The 14,987-nt window shown below is 33.0% G+C and overlaps 2 non-coding genes across 2 annotated transcripts; both read right to left on the reverse strand.

Annotated features, from left to right (window-relative positions):
- Positions 1-2,005: 2,005 nt before the first annotated feature.
- LOC139860734 (small nucleolar RNA R71) lies at positions 2,006-2,112 on the reverse strand. Its single transcript, XR_011763358.1, has one exon. It is a non-coding gene; the product is annotated as a small nucleolar RNA R71 (small nucleolar RNA).
- Positions 2,113-6,979: 4,867 nt separating this feature from the next.
- Positions 6,980-7,086, reverse strand: LOC139860995 (small nucleolar RNA R71). The gene has a single exon (XR_011763617.1). It is a non-coding gene; the product is annotated as a small nucleolar RNA R71 (small nucleolar RNA).
- Positions 7,087-14,987: the final 7,901 nt, after the last annotated feature.

Raw genomic sequence — 14,987 nt, forward strand, 5'->3', positions numbered from 1 at the left:
AATAAATAAATAAAACTTGTGTAATTTCGTCGTATTTCATAATAAACAATAATAGTATTTCGTATACACCGTTGCACACATCAAGTTTTTGGCGCCGCTGCCGGGGACGCCATAAAAACGCTATATTTTTGTAATCTATATTTTTGTAAAAATATATAATTTCTTATTTTCATTTTGTATTTATATAATAAGTGTTTAAAAAAAGTATAAAAAATAAAAATATATATTTTTAAGATTCTATAAAATTAATAAGTATTTTTTTTAGATTTTGAAAATATAAGTTTATTTTTTATAAATTTTCTATATATTATTTTATAAAGCTTAAAAAACAAATAAACATAAAAAAATGGTGACCGGGCCGAACTGTTTTAGCCCAATACTGAACCCATTACTATTAATCTCAACAGTCGCGGAGCTCCTCAGGAACAGAACACCGCAGTCGCGGAGCTTTTCCAAACTGTAACCTTGGACTGCATTAATTACACAATTAGGGTTTAATAATTATTATTTAATTAATTTAGGGTTTTAATTTAAATATTATTAATTTGTAATTAGTTTTAATTATAATTTGTAATATTAAGTTTAATTATTATTATTATTTATATAGATTAATATTTTTATAAAAATAATATAAAAATAATATTTTTATAAAATTTTATTTTTATCATTTTTAGATTATATCCTTTTATAATTTGTATCTTTTTATTATTTAGTACGTAGTCTTTATAATTATCGTTCGTAATATATAGTTTTAAGCTTAGTATTTTACCATAGTATTTCTAGATTTTTAGGCTTTGCCGTAAAATCCCTTAAGTGCTTTTCTTTAGATTAAAATTTAGGCGCTTTAGAATTTTACGACGCAGTTTATAAATTTTAGTGCCTTTTTAAGTAATTGCCGTTTTCCGTTTAGAATTCCTTTAAGCTTTAATACCTTTAGACGCAAGTTTTAATATTTAGTTTTTAGACTTTTAAGTTTCGACGCCCTACTTTCTTATTTTTATTTTTTGACTTTTTATTTTTTGACGTTTTTCGATGCACTCTTTTTCTTTCTCATTTCTACGCTCTAGTTTTTAGGACATAGAATTTTCTTTATTTTTTTTAAACTTTGACGAAAAAATTATTTTAAGCGGTTAAATTGATAGACATCCAAAATTTTCTGCTTCGTAGTAATAGTTGGATTTGTTAGTGGCTGAGTTGTGGATTTTCTGACTTAAAGGATCCTGGCTCCCTGCTGCATCTTTTGACTATTCGAAACGTGGGCAAAAGCAGAAAAGTCTATTAATTTGATAACTTATATAATTTTTATTTTTATAACTAATAGGATATTCAGTGAATGCACCGAGCAAAACGTTCACCACCTTTCATACGTTCACCACCTGTAACCAGATCAAGACATCTAGCCAATATTGTCGCCGTTGATTTTTCTTTAGAATCATCATCTAGTCGAACAAGTACTCCAATTCAAATTTCCGATAATCCATCTTTTGAACCCAATTTCACAATCGAGAACCCGAAGGATATTCAAGGACAATTCCAAGATCTAGAACCACTAATCATTCCTCCTGAACCACAAACTGTTAAATCAGAATCCTCTAGTGATTCGTATTCAACAAATTCAATTATGGAAGTAACGGAACCTCTAAGTATGGAAGACCGAATGAGAGCCACACGCACGGGCCAAGGTCACGCCATTATTAAGCCAGATGTTAATGAGCCAGATTATGAAATCAAAGGACAAATCCTACACATGGTAACTAATCAATGCTAATTTAGTGGTACACCAAAAGAAGATCCAAACGAACATCTTCGAACCTTTAATATGATTTGTACTCTATTTAAAATCAGAGAAGTTGAGGATGAACATATATATCTCATGTTATTTCCATGGACTTTAAAGGGAGAAGCCAAAGATTGGTTAGAATCGTTACCCGAAGGAGCGATTGACACATGGGATGTCTTAGTTGAAAATTTTCTTAAAAGATTCATTCCGGCATCTAAAGCCGTGAGACTTCAAGGAAAAATTGTTACGTTCACGCAAAAGCCAAATGAAACATTATATGAGGCGTGGACAAGATTCGGAAAGTTGTTGAGAGGATGTCCTCAACATGGTTTAGACACTTATCAAATAGTACAAATATTCTACCAAGGATGCGACATTACTACACGAAAAGACATCGACATAGCAGCTGGTGGTTCCATTATGAAGAAAACCGCAACCGAAGCTCACAAAATTATTGATAACACAGCCTCCCACTCACATGAGTGGCACCAGGAAAAAGATATTTTTCGTTCATCTAAAGTGGCTAGAGCCGATTCTAGCCATGACTTTGATTCCGTTTCCGCAAAAATAGATGCTTTTGAGAGACGAATGGAAAAGATGAATAAAGATATTCACGCAATACGAATCAGTTGTGAGCAATGCGGTGGACCACACTTAACTAAAGATTGTCACATTGAACAAACGATGGAACAACGTGGGAATGTTTCCTACATGAACCAAAGGCCGGGAAATAATTATCAACCGCCAAGGCCAAAATTCAATCGAAATCAAAACATTCTTTACAATCCAAATGGACCCAACAATAACTCGTACAACCAACAAGGTCTGAATAACCAACCAAATCAAAACAACACTTTCAATTAACAAAGACCTGACTTATATAAACCACCACAACAAACCGAAGAGAAAAAGTCAAATCCGGAAGAAATAGTACAAAAGCTAATGGAATCTCAAACACAATTTATTACATCTCAAACCCAAACAAGTAAGAGGTTTGATCAGTCATTAAGAACTCAACAAGCTTCCATTTTGAATCTAGAAAAACACGTAGGTACTCTTGCTAGCATGATGAGTGAGAGGGAACAAGGAAAGCTACCGAGTAATACTGAAGTAATTCCTCGGAATGAGAATGTTAATATGGTATCAACGAATTCTGAAAAACCAGCATCAGAAGATGGGAAGGTTTTAGATGTGTGATAATGCTAAAAACGAACATATATTTCATAGCATTATCCTTCAAGAAAGACAAGCCTTTAGTGTAATTGTTCTATTTACAAGTGATATTCGTTTAAATATTAAAAGGTGAAGACAAAAGACATATTCGACGAATTGAAGACGCAAATGACCAAAACGCTAAAAAGTACAAAGTACAATCCAAGAGGTTCAATTTATTGATGAGAAACGTCTAGAAATTACAAGAGTACGAGCCGCAAAACGCAAAGTACAAGATATTAAATCGTACGAAAGGACGTTCGAAAATCCGGAACCGGGACATGAACCAACTATCAACGCGCGACGCAACGGAGCTGAAAGTACAAGTAAACTATGCACAAGAATATAATATAATATATATATATAATTATATAAAATTATATATATTATATTATATATTATATTTAAAAGAGCAGCCCACGTTTTTATTGCTTGGTGACCAGTGAATGGCGGCCATGCGATCGCATGGCCAGATCGTATGAGCCCAGGAGTCAGGCCACATCTATAAATTGAAGCATTTTTCGGACGAAGTAAACACACCTTTTTATAATCTCTTACTCTCACAATATATTTATATTCATATTATAATTTTAATATTAAAGTTTAATAATAATAAGGTTAAGTAAGCAAATGTTTTAAGTTTGTAAGTCGAAACTCTGTCCATGTAACGCTACGCTATTAATACTCATTGTAAGTTATGTTCAACCTTTTTAAATTAATGTCTTGTAGCTAAATTATTATTATGCTTATTTAAGCCGAAGTAATCGTGATGTTGGGCTAAATATTGAGTTTGGGTAATTGGGTTTTGGACCATAATTGGGGTTTGGAAAAAAGAACGACATTTGTGAAAATTAGACTATGGGCTATTAATGGGCTTTATATTAACTAAACGATACCTCGTTAATTTAATATAAAGGTTACAATTTGACGTATCTATAAATAACCACATACGCTTAATCGGGTACGGTGGGCGGGATATTTATAAATACAAATTATTGTTCATTTGACCGGACACGGGGATGGATTAATAGTTACTGGACTCATTAAAACAGGGGTGGATTACATTCAAGGGTAATTGGTGTAATTGTTAACAAAGTAGTAAAACCTTGGATTACACGCAGTCGATAACCTGTGTATTCATTAAACAAAGTATTAAGACCTTGTTACAGTTCGAATCCCCAATTAGTTGGAATATTTGACTTCGGATATAAGGTTAATTTGACGAAGATCCTCGTACTTTATAATTATGACCGATGGACTATTATGGACAAAACCGTATGGACATATCAAATAATCCAGGACAAAGGACAATTAACCCATGGTAATAAATTAAAATCAACACGTCGAACATCATGATTATGGAAGTTTAAATAAGCATAATTCCTTTATTTTATATCTTATCGCACTTTTAATTATCGTACTTTTAATTGTCGCAATTTTATTTATCGTCATTTTATTTATCGAACTTTTAATTATCGCAATTTAATTTATCGTCATTTTATTTATCGAACTTTTAATTATCGCAATTTTATTATCGTCATTTACTTTACGCTTTAAATTAAGTTATATTTATTTTTAATATTTTACATTAGGTTTTAATTGTGACTTAAGACATAAAATCGACAAACCGATCACTAAACGGTAAAAACCCCCTTTTTATAATAATAATAATAATACTTATATATATATATATATATATATATATATATATATATATATATTTATTTATTTATTTATACTAATATAGTTTAAAAATATAGCGTTAAACTTGGCTAGCTCCCTGCGGAACGAACCAGACTTACTAAAAACTACACTACTTTACGATTAGGTACACTGCCTATAGTGTTGTAGCAAGGTTTAGGTATATCCACTCTATAAATAAATAAATAACTTGTGAAAATTTGTAACGTATTTAATAGTATTTCACAATAAAAATATAACTATTTCGTATACACCTCGCATAACATCAAGTATTTTTGGCGCCGCTGCCGGGGAACTTCAACAACGCCGAAAGCGAAACGCTATAAAAATATATATTAGTTTTTAAGCTATTTTTGTAAAAATATAATTTTATATAAGTTTTAAAATACAAAAATATAAAAGAAAAATATATTTCTATTTAAATTAAAAAGTTTATATTTTTATTTTTCTTTTGTTAAAAATTAAAACTAATAAGTATTTTTTTTAAATATAAGTTTTTTATTACATATTATTTTGTTATATAAATTTAAAAATCAGAAGAAAAAAAATTTAAAAGTAAACGGGCCTGGTACTGTAGCAGCCCATAATCTGGCCTGGTATCCATCCCCATGCGAACGCATGATAATCACACACTCAGTCCATGCGATCGCATGGATTGATTTGACTGGTCTGAAACCTTTGACCAAACCTTTGACCATCGATTTAGGGTTACGAAGTAGAATTAATTATTATTATTAATTAACCCTAATTAGGTTTTAATTAATTAATTAATTTTTAATATTAGTTTTAGTTTTTTATTTTAATTTGTAATATTAAGTTTTATTTAGTTTTATTAATTTATAAAATTAATAATTTTATAAAATAATAATATAAAAATAATATATTTATAAAAATTGTATTTTTATAACTTTAAGTTTTATTTTTAACTTTTGTATCTTTTTATTAGTTTAATTTGTAATTTGTATTTTTATCGTTCATAATTAGTTCGTAACTTAGTATTTTGCCGTAGTTATTTTATATCTCTAGATTCTTAAGATTTGCCGTAAAATCCCTTAAGTGCTTTTTCTTTAGACTAAGACTTAGACGCTTTAGAATTTTACAAAGTCGTTTATCGCTTTAGTTTTAAATAAGTTTTAGTGCCTTTTTAATTTATTGCTGTTTTGGATATAGAATTCCTTTAAGCTTTAATATCTTTAGACGCAAGTTTTAATATTTACATTTTTAGACTTTTAAGTTTCGACGCGATACTTTCTTATTATTATTTTTCGACCTTTTATTTTTCGACGCAGTCTTTTTCTTTCTTATTTCTCGACGCTCTAGTTTTTAGGACACAGAATTTTCTTTATTTTCTTTAAATTTCGGCGAAAAATTATTTTAAGTGGTTAAATTGATAGACATCCAAAATTTTATGGTTCGTAGTAATAGTTGGATTTGTTAGTGGCGAGTTGTGGGCTTCCGATTTAAAGGGTTCTGGCTACCTGCTGCATCTATTGGCTATTCGAAACGTGGGAAAAATCAGAAAAATCTATTAATTTGATAGGTTATATAATTTTTATCTTTTATAACTAATAGGATATTCAGTGAATGCACCGAGCAAAACGTTCACCACCTTTCATGCGTTCACCACCTGTAACTCGATCAAGACATCTAGCCAACATTGTCGCCGTTGATTTTTCTTTAGAATCGTTATCCAGTCGACCAAGTACTCCAATTCAAATTTCTGATAATCCATTTTTTGAACCCGACCTCACAATTGAGAATCCGGAGGATATTCAGGGACAATTCAGAGATCCTGAACCACTAATAATTCCTCCTAAACCACAAATCACTCATCCAGAGATTGTCGAGGAAGAAACCGTTAAGTCAGAATCCTCTAGTGATTCAGATTCAACAAATTCAATCATGAAAAATCTGGAACCTCTAAGTATGGAAGACCGAATGAGGGCTAAACACACTGGCCAAGATCACGCAATTACTCAACCAGACATTAATGCTCCAGATTATGAAATTAAAGGACAAATCCTACATATGGTAACTAATCAATGCCAATTTAGTGGTGCGCTGAAGGAAGATCCAAACGAACATCTTTGAACTTTTAATAGGATCTGTACTCTATTCAAAATCAGAGAAGTTGAGGATGAACAGATATATCTCATGTTATTTCCCTAGACTTTAAAGGGAGAAGCCAAAGATTGGTTAGAATCGTTACCTGAAAGGGCGATTGATACATGGGATGTCTTAGTTGAAAAATTTCTTAAACAATTCTTTCCGGCATCTAAAGCCGTGAGACTTCAAGGAGAAATTGTTACGTTCACGCAAAAGCCAAATGAAACTTTATATGAGGCGTGGACAAGATTTGAAAAGTTATTGAGAGGATGTCCTCAACATGGTTTAGACACTTATCAAATAGTACAAATATTCTACCAATGATGCGATATTACTACACGCAAAGACATCGACATAGCAGCTGGTGGTTCCATTATGAAGAAAATCGCAACTGAAGCTTACAAAATTATTGATAACACTGCTTCCCACTCACATGAGTGGCATCAAGAAAAAGATATCGTTAGATCATCTAAAGTGGCTAGAGCCGATTCTAGCCATGACTTTGATTCCATTTCCGCAAAGTTAGATGCTTTCGAAAGACGAATGGAAAAGATGACTAAAGATATTCACGCAATACGAATTAGTTGTGAGCAGTGTGGAGGACCACATTTGACAAAAGATTGTCTCAGTATTGAACAAACAATGGAACAAAGAGAGAATGTTTCATACATGAACCAAAGGCCTGGAAATAATTATCAAAATAATTATCAACCGCCAAGACCAAACTACAATCAGAATTATAACCGAAATGTTCCATACAACAACCAACAAGGTCCTAGCAATCCATAAGTATCTAATAATACTTACAACCAGCAAAGACCTATTTTTCCAATTAAATCACCACAAACCGATGATAAAAAGCTAAATTTAGAAGACATGATGTCAAAGCTAGTTGAATCTCAAACTCAGTTTTTCGCATCTCAGAAACAAACTAATGAACAAAATGCTCAAGCATTTAGAAATCAACAAGCTTCAATCCAAAATTTGAAACAAGAAGTGAGTAACCTAGCAAGGTTGATAGGTGAAAGAAAACTGAGGAGTCTACCTAGCGATACAAATGCTAACTCCCGGAATAAAACAGCTAAAGCCATTACCACAAGAAGTGGTATTACACTTAAACCACCTGAAATGCCTGTAATTTCTTATGACACTATTCCTACTCCACAGGCACCACAACCTGAACAAGATAAGGAAAAAGAACCGGTAGTTGAAAAGGTTAATGAAGATAACATAGTTAAGGCTAAACCTTATGTTAAACCATACCAACCACCACTTCCTTACCCAAGTAAAATGAGAAAAGAAAGACTTGAAGCCGAGCAATCCAAATTCTTATATATGTTTAAACAAATAAATGTCAATCTTCCTTTAATTGATGTGATTTCAGGAATGTCAAGATACGCTAAATTCCTGAAAGATCTAATCAAAAATAGAAAGAAAATGGAAGAACTCTCAGCTATTACAATGAATGCTAATTGTTCTGCAGTGCTGTTGAATAAACTACCAGAAAAACTCTCAGATCCAGAAAGTTTCACAATTCCATGTTTTCTGGGTAGTCTTAGTTCAATAGAAGCATTGACAGACTTAGGTGCTAGTATAAATTTAATGCCATATTCATTATACACTAAACTAGACCTCGGAGAATTGAAACCAACACGAATAAGCATACAACTAGCAGATCGATCTGTAAAATATCCTAGAGGGATAATGGAGAACATGCTAGTTAAAGTTGGTACTTTAGTATTTCCAGTAGATTTTGTTATTCTAGACATGGAAGAAGATTCTCGAGTTCATCTTATATTAGGAAGACCATTCTTAAACACGGCTAAAGCAATAATATACGTGTTCGGTAAGAAACTGACCCTAAGTATAGAGGACGAGAGTGTTACCTTTTTTGTTGATAGAGCCATGCAACAACCGCAAACTGCAGATGATACATGTTATTATTTTCAAACTATAGATTCACATGCAGAATTGTTAGAAGAATTTCCAGAATTACAAGGAACAGGAGAATGTTCTTTAGGAGAAGGAACTGAACCATTGATGAAGCTGAAATGTTAGCCACACTCATAGCTAATGATTACGAACCAACAATAGAAGAAATTCAAATGCTAAAATAAAAAGACAGATATCGATACAAATCATCGATAGAAGAACCACCGATATTAGAGTTAAAGCCACTTCCAAACCATTTGAAATATGCTTATTTACATGGTGAATCTGAATTACCTGTAATAATATCGTCTTCTCTTACGGAAAATGAAAAATATCGACTCATTTCTGTGCTAAAAGCTCATAAAACAGCTATTGCATGGAAGATTTATGACATTAAAGGCATAAGTCCTTCGTATTGCACACATAAAATCCTTATGGAAGAAGGCCATAAAACCTATGTGCAACGCCAACGAAGACTAAATCCAAATATGCAAGATGTTGTTAAGAAAGAAATTATTAAACTGCTAGATGCAAGTTTAATTTATCCAATCTCTAATAGTCCATGGGTAAGCCCAGTTCAATGCGTGCCTAAGAAGGGTGGCATGACTGTCATCACAAATGAAAAAATGAGCTTATTCCTACTAGAACTATAACAGGATGGCGTGTTTGTATTGATTATAGAAAATTAAATAACGCCACCAGAAAAGATCACTTTCCCTTACCTTTCATTGATCAAATGTTGGAAAGATTAGTCGAAAATAGTTACTATTGTTTTCTTGACGTTTTCGGATATTTTCAAATTCCAATAGCACCCGAGGACCAAGAAAAAACCACATTCACGTGCCCTTATGGTACTTTTGCTTACAAACGCATGCCATTTGGACTTTGCAACTCCCCTGCAACCTTTCAAATGTGCATGATGGCGATTTTTCACGACATGATAGAAGAATGCATGGAAGTTTTCATGGATGACTTTTCAGTCTTCGGTGATACTTTTGAAACATGTCTAGTTAATCTGGAACGAATGCTTATTAGATGCGAACAATTAAATCTAGTTCTTAATTGGGAGAAATGTCATTTCATGGTTAGAGAAGGCATCGTTCTTGGTCATAAGATTTCAAAGGAAGGAATTAAAGTAGATAGAGCTAAAGTAGATGTAATTGCTAAACTTTCACATCCCACCAATGTTAGAGGAGTTAGGAATTTTCTAGGGCATGCCGGTTTTTACCGACGTTTCATAAAAGATTTTTCTAAAATTGCCACTCCTATGAATAAACTCCTAGAAAAGGATGCTCCATTCATCTTTTCGGATGAATGCATCAAATCTTTTAATATTCTTAAAGAAAAACTCACTAATGCGCCGATCATGATAACTCCAAATTGGAATCTACCGTTTGAACTTATGTGCGATGCAAGTGATTTTGCAATGGGAGCCGTTTTAGGACAAAGGATTGAAAAATGATTTCAACCTATTTATTATGCTAGCAAGACGTTACAAGGAGCACAAACGAATTACACAACTACTGAAAAAGAACTCCTTGCTATTGTCTTTGCTTTTGACAAATTTCGTTCATATCTCGTTCTAGCAAAAACGGTGGTCTATACTGACCATTCTGCTCTTAGATACCTATTTTCAAAACAAGATGCCAAACCACGATTAATCCGTTGGATATTACTCTTACAAGAGTTCGATATTCAAATCTGAGACAAAAAGGGAGCAGAAAATCTCGTCGCTGATCATCTTTCTCGTCTTGAAAATCCCGAATTAGAAGTTCTAAATGAATCGGCCATACAAGATAACTTTCCTGATGAATATCTATTGAGAATCGATTATAATGAAATTCCATGGTTTGCAGACTATGCAAACTACTTAGTATGTGGATTCCTTGAAAAAGGGTTGTCGTACCAAAAACGAAAGAAATTCTTTAGTGATATAAAACACTATTTTTGGGAAGATCCACATTTGTTTAAAAGTTGTCCCAATGGAATAATCCGTCGATGTGTATTCGGAAATGAAGCTAGTCAAATCTTAAACCATTGTCACACAGGACCAACAGGAGGGCATTATGGGCCTCAACTTACAGCAAGAAAAGCTTACGAAGCTGGATTCTATTGGCCTACAATTTTCAAAGATGCACACCTTCTTTGTAACTCCTGTGTTGCTTGTCAAAGGGCCGGAAAAATAAGTCAACGTGATGAAATGCCACAAAATGTCATTCAAGTATGTAAAGTATTTGACATTTGGGGTATTGACTTTATGGGTCCATTTCCAAAATCTCACAATAATCTCTACATTCTCGTTGCCATTGATTATGTATCTAAATGGGCGGAAGCACAAGCTCTCCCAACTAACGATGCACGAGTTATAGTCAACTTCCTAAAACGTCTTTTTGCTAGGTTTGAAACACTGAAAACTTTAATAAGTGATCGGGGTACTCATTTTTATAATAATCAACTTGAGAAAGTTCTCAAAAGATATGGAGTAACTCATAAAATCTCAACCGCTTATCATCCACAAACAAGTGGACAAGTTGAAAATACCAACCGAGCATTAAAACATATTCTAGAGAAAACCGTAGGATCAAATTCAAAGGAATGGTCCATGAAATTGGAGGATGCACTCTGGGCTTTTAGAACAGCCTACAAAACTCCAATTGGAACCACACCTTTTAGACTCGTTTACGGAAAACTATGTCACCTTCCAGTAGAAATTGAGCACAAAGCATTTTGGGCTTTGAAGACATGTAATCTTGATTTACATGAAGCTGGACGTCTACGGTTAAGTCAATTAAACGAAATAGAAGAATTAAGACATGAAACATATGAAAATTCGTTAATCTATAAAGAAAGAACGAAGAAATGGCATGATAAAAGAATCAGAAGTTCAAAAGAATTTAAGGAAGGAGACAAAGTCCTTCTTTTCAATTCACGATTCAAGCTATTTCCTGAAAAATTGAAATCAAGATGGTCTGGACCATTCATAGTCAAAAGATTTTTCCCATACAGAACAATAGAGTTAATAAATTCAAATGGGATTGAATTTAAAATTAATGGTCACAGAGTTAAACATTACATACATGGTCCGATGGAAGTTGACAATGAAGTTAATCATAATTTCACCACTCAAGAAAACCCTCAGAATGAAAACATAAATATGTTATCAACAACATATGAAAAACCAAAATTGGAAGACGGGGAAGCTTCAAATTGAAGTGATGAATAAGAATTCCTATACAAACCTCCCATTCCAAGAAACGAAGAAAAATGTGAACAAGAAGTTCAAGTAGAAGTGAAAGAACCAAGAAAAGATCACCCGAAAAAGGTTAACAAACCAACTCTACTTACTAAAGTAGGAGACCCTGGTGAATTTATCATTTCTTGCTTGCTTAATGATGGTGCTATGTATAATGGACTCGCATATTTAGGAGCAAGTGCAAACGTTATGCCTCTTTCCTTATACAAAAGATTAGGTGTGGGTAAATTAAGACTAACCAGAATAGGTGTTCAATTATTTGATCAAACCATTAAACACCCGGTTGGAATAGTCAATAATTTACTTGTTAAAGTGGGAAGTATGACCTTTGTTGCAAACTTCATAGTTATTAATATGGAGGAAGACCTTGATATTCCTCTAATTTTAGGCCGCCCATTTTTAGCAACCACCAAAGCATTCATTGATGTAAGAGAAGGTAGAATGACACTTAGGGATGGTGACAAATCGGTTACCTTTATGAACCGAAAGTTTAGATATTCACCAACCAAAACTGTTGAACCCATAAAAATGCCTATGTGTGGGAAAGATGAAGAAACACCTAATGATAACCCGATAACAAAGAACCCCGTTATTGATACGAAATTAGATGAACCCGTTTTCAACAATTCAACGAAGAAACTTTATAAACGGATTCAAGATGCTAGGATTAAGGGGAACTTTAAGTTATGTAACCGATTAGTATCCAATTTGTCGCCTAAAAAAAAGGCAATGTTAGTTGAATTTGTGAAAGTTACAGAGGAAATCAACAATTAGCTTGAAGCAAAAGTCAGAGATATACAAGTTGTTGATAGTCCAATTGAAAACGAAGTTAATCACAATTTCGACACCACAGCTAACTAAGTGTGGGGAGAATCAAGTCTTTTTAAGGATAATATATATTTCTGTTAGAGTTATATTTTCTGTTTTCGTGTAGTTCTCGATAATGGAATCCGAATGGTCTTTCCCTAGCAGACCCTAAAGAACTAGTCTTCTCCCCCCATTCTGAATTTTTATTTTTTTTAGGTTTTACGAGATGAAGAATTCCTTTGATCTGAACGATGGTCTACTACTACACGCTATGATTACTAAATGTAATAATAACATCTTCCCGAGTGAAGTGGTATCCTTTATAAGAAGCAAAATGGACGAAGTAAGGAGAGAACTCAGGAACAATCATAATAAGATACATTTTGGTAAAGGAAAATCAAAATCCGCAACAAAAATAAGAGCACTATAAAGTTAAATAATGAAGTTACTATGATAGGAGATACAAGTTTTATTAGATTTCTTTTAGGAGGTACAATGTATAGAATGTCCATGTTGGACATGGATAGAGCTCTATTAATCTACACCATCGCTGAGATTATTACACTTGATTATAATAGTTTAATTACTAAAGGTGAAAGAGTAGATAGGAATTTTGACGCTAACGCCATATGGAGGCGTATGTCAAAATTTTGGGAATTTACGCGGGGTGGAAGACACACCTACTTAGATATTGATAGAGCAGAGCTCCGGATAATACATAGATTCTTAGCGAACTCGATTACACAACGGGGTAGAAACAAAGAAAAAATGACCCTAAACGATTTATTTTACCTTAAGTGTATTCGAGACCCGAGGAGTTTTGTTAACATTCTTTATTGCGTAGGCTACTATTTATCTAAAGTGGTTGAGGGTATGTAAGCAGGAAGTATTATAGGGGGTGGTATTTTTTTTACTCTCATTGGAGAGTAATTAGGTATAGATAAAGAACATGGGGGTCCGATGGTGAAGATTGAGGAGCAAGCCGAGAGCATAGGCTTGCAAGTTTATCAGGGTGCAAAGTGAAATGTCCCGTTCTTATTGATTAAAAACGTTCCATATTAATTGATTTCGTTGCGAGGTTTTGACCTCTATATGAGACATTTTTCAAAGACTGCATTCATTTTTAAAACAAACCATAACCTTTATTTCATAAATAAAGGTTTAAAAAGCTTTACGTAGATTATCAAATAATGATAATCTAAAATATCCTGTTTACACACGACCATTACATAATGGTTTACAATACAAATATGTTACATCGAAATCAGTTTCTTGAATGCAGTTTTTACACAATATCATACAAACATGGACTCCAAATCTTGTCCTTATTTTAGTATGCAACAGCGGAAGCTCTTAATATTCACCTGAGAATAAACATGCTTTAAACGTCAACAAAAATGTTGGTGAGTTATAGGTTTAACCTATATATATCAAATCGTAACAATAGACCACAAGATTTCATATTTCAATACACATCCCATACATAGAGATAAAAATCATTCATATGGTGAACACCTGGTAACCGACATTAACAAGATGCATATATAAGAATATCCCCATCATTCCGGGACACCCTTCGGATATGATATAAATTTCGAAGTACTAAAGCATCCGGTACTTTGGATGGGGTTTGTTAGGCCCAATAGATCTATCTTTAAGATTCGCGTCAATTAGGGTGTCTGTTCCCTAATTCTTAGATTACCAGACTTAATAAAAAGGGGCATATTCGATTTCGATAATTCAACCATAGAATGTAGTTTCACGTACTTGTGTCTATTTTGTAAATCATTTATAAAACCTGCATGTATTCTCATCCCAAAAATATTAGATTTTAAAAGTGGGACTATAACTCACTTTCACAGATTTTTACTTCGTCGGGAAGTAAGACTTGGCCACTGGTTGATTCACGAACCTATAACAATATATACATATATATCAAAGTATGTTCAAAATATATTTACAACACTTTTAATATATTTTGATGTTTTAAGTTTATTAAGTCAGCTGTCCTCGTTAGTAACCTACAACTAGTTGTCCACAGTTAGATGTACAGAAATAAATCGATAAATATTATCTTGAATCAATCCACGACCCAGTGTATACGTATCTCAGTATTGATCACAACTCAAACTATATATATTTTGGAATCAACCTCAACCCTGTATAGCTAACTCCAACATTCACATATAGAGTGTC

Source organism: Rutidosis leptorrhynchoides, chromosome 7 (assembly GCF_046630445.1).
Source record: "Rutidosis leptorrhynchoides isolate AG116_Rl617_1_P2 chromosome 7, CSIRO_AGI_Rlap_v1, whole genome shotgun sequence".
Lineage (NCBI taxonomy): Eukaryota > Viridiplantae > Streptophyta > Magnoliopsida > Asterales > Asteraceae > Rutidosis > Rutidosis leptorrhynchoides.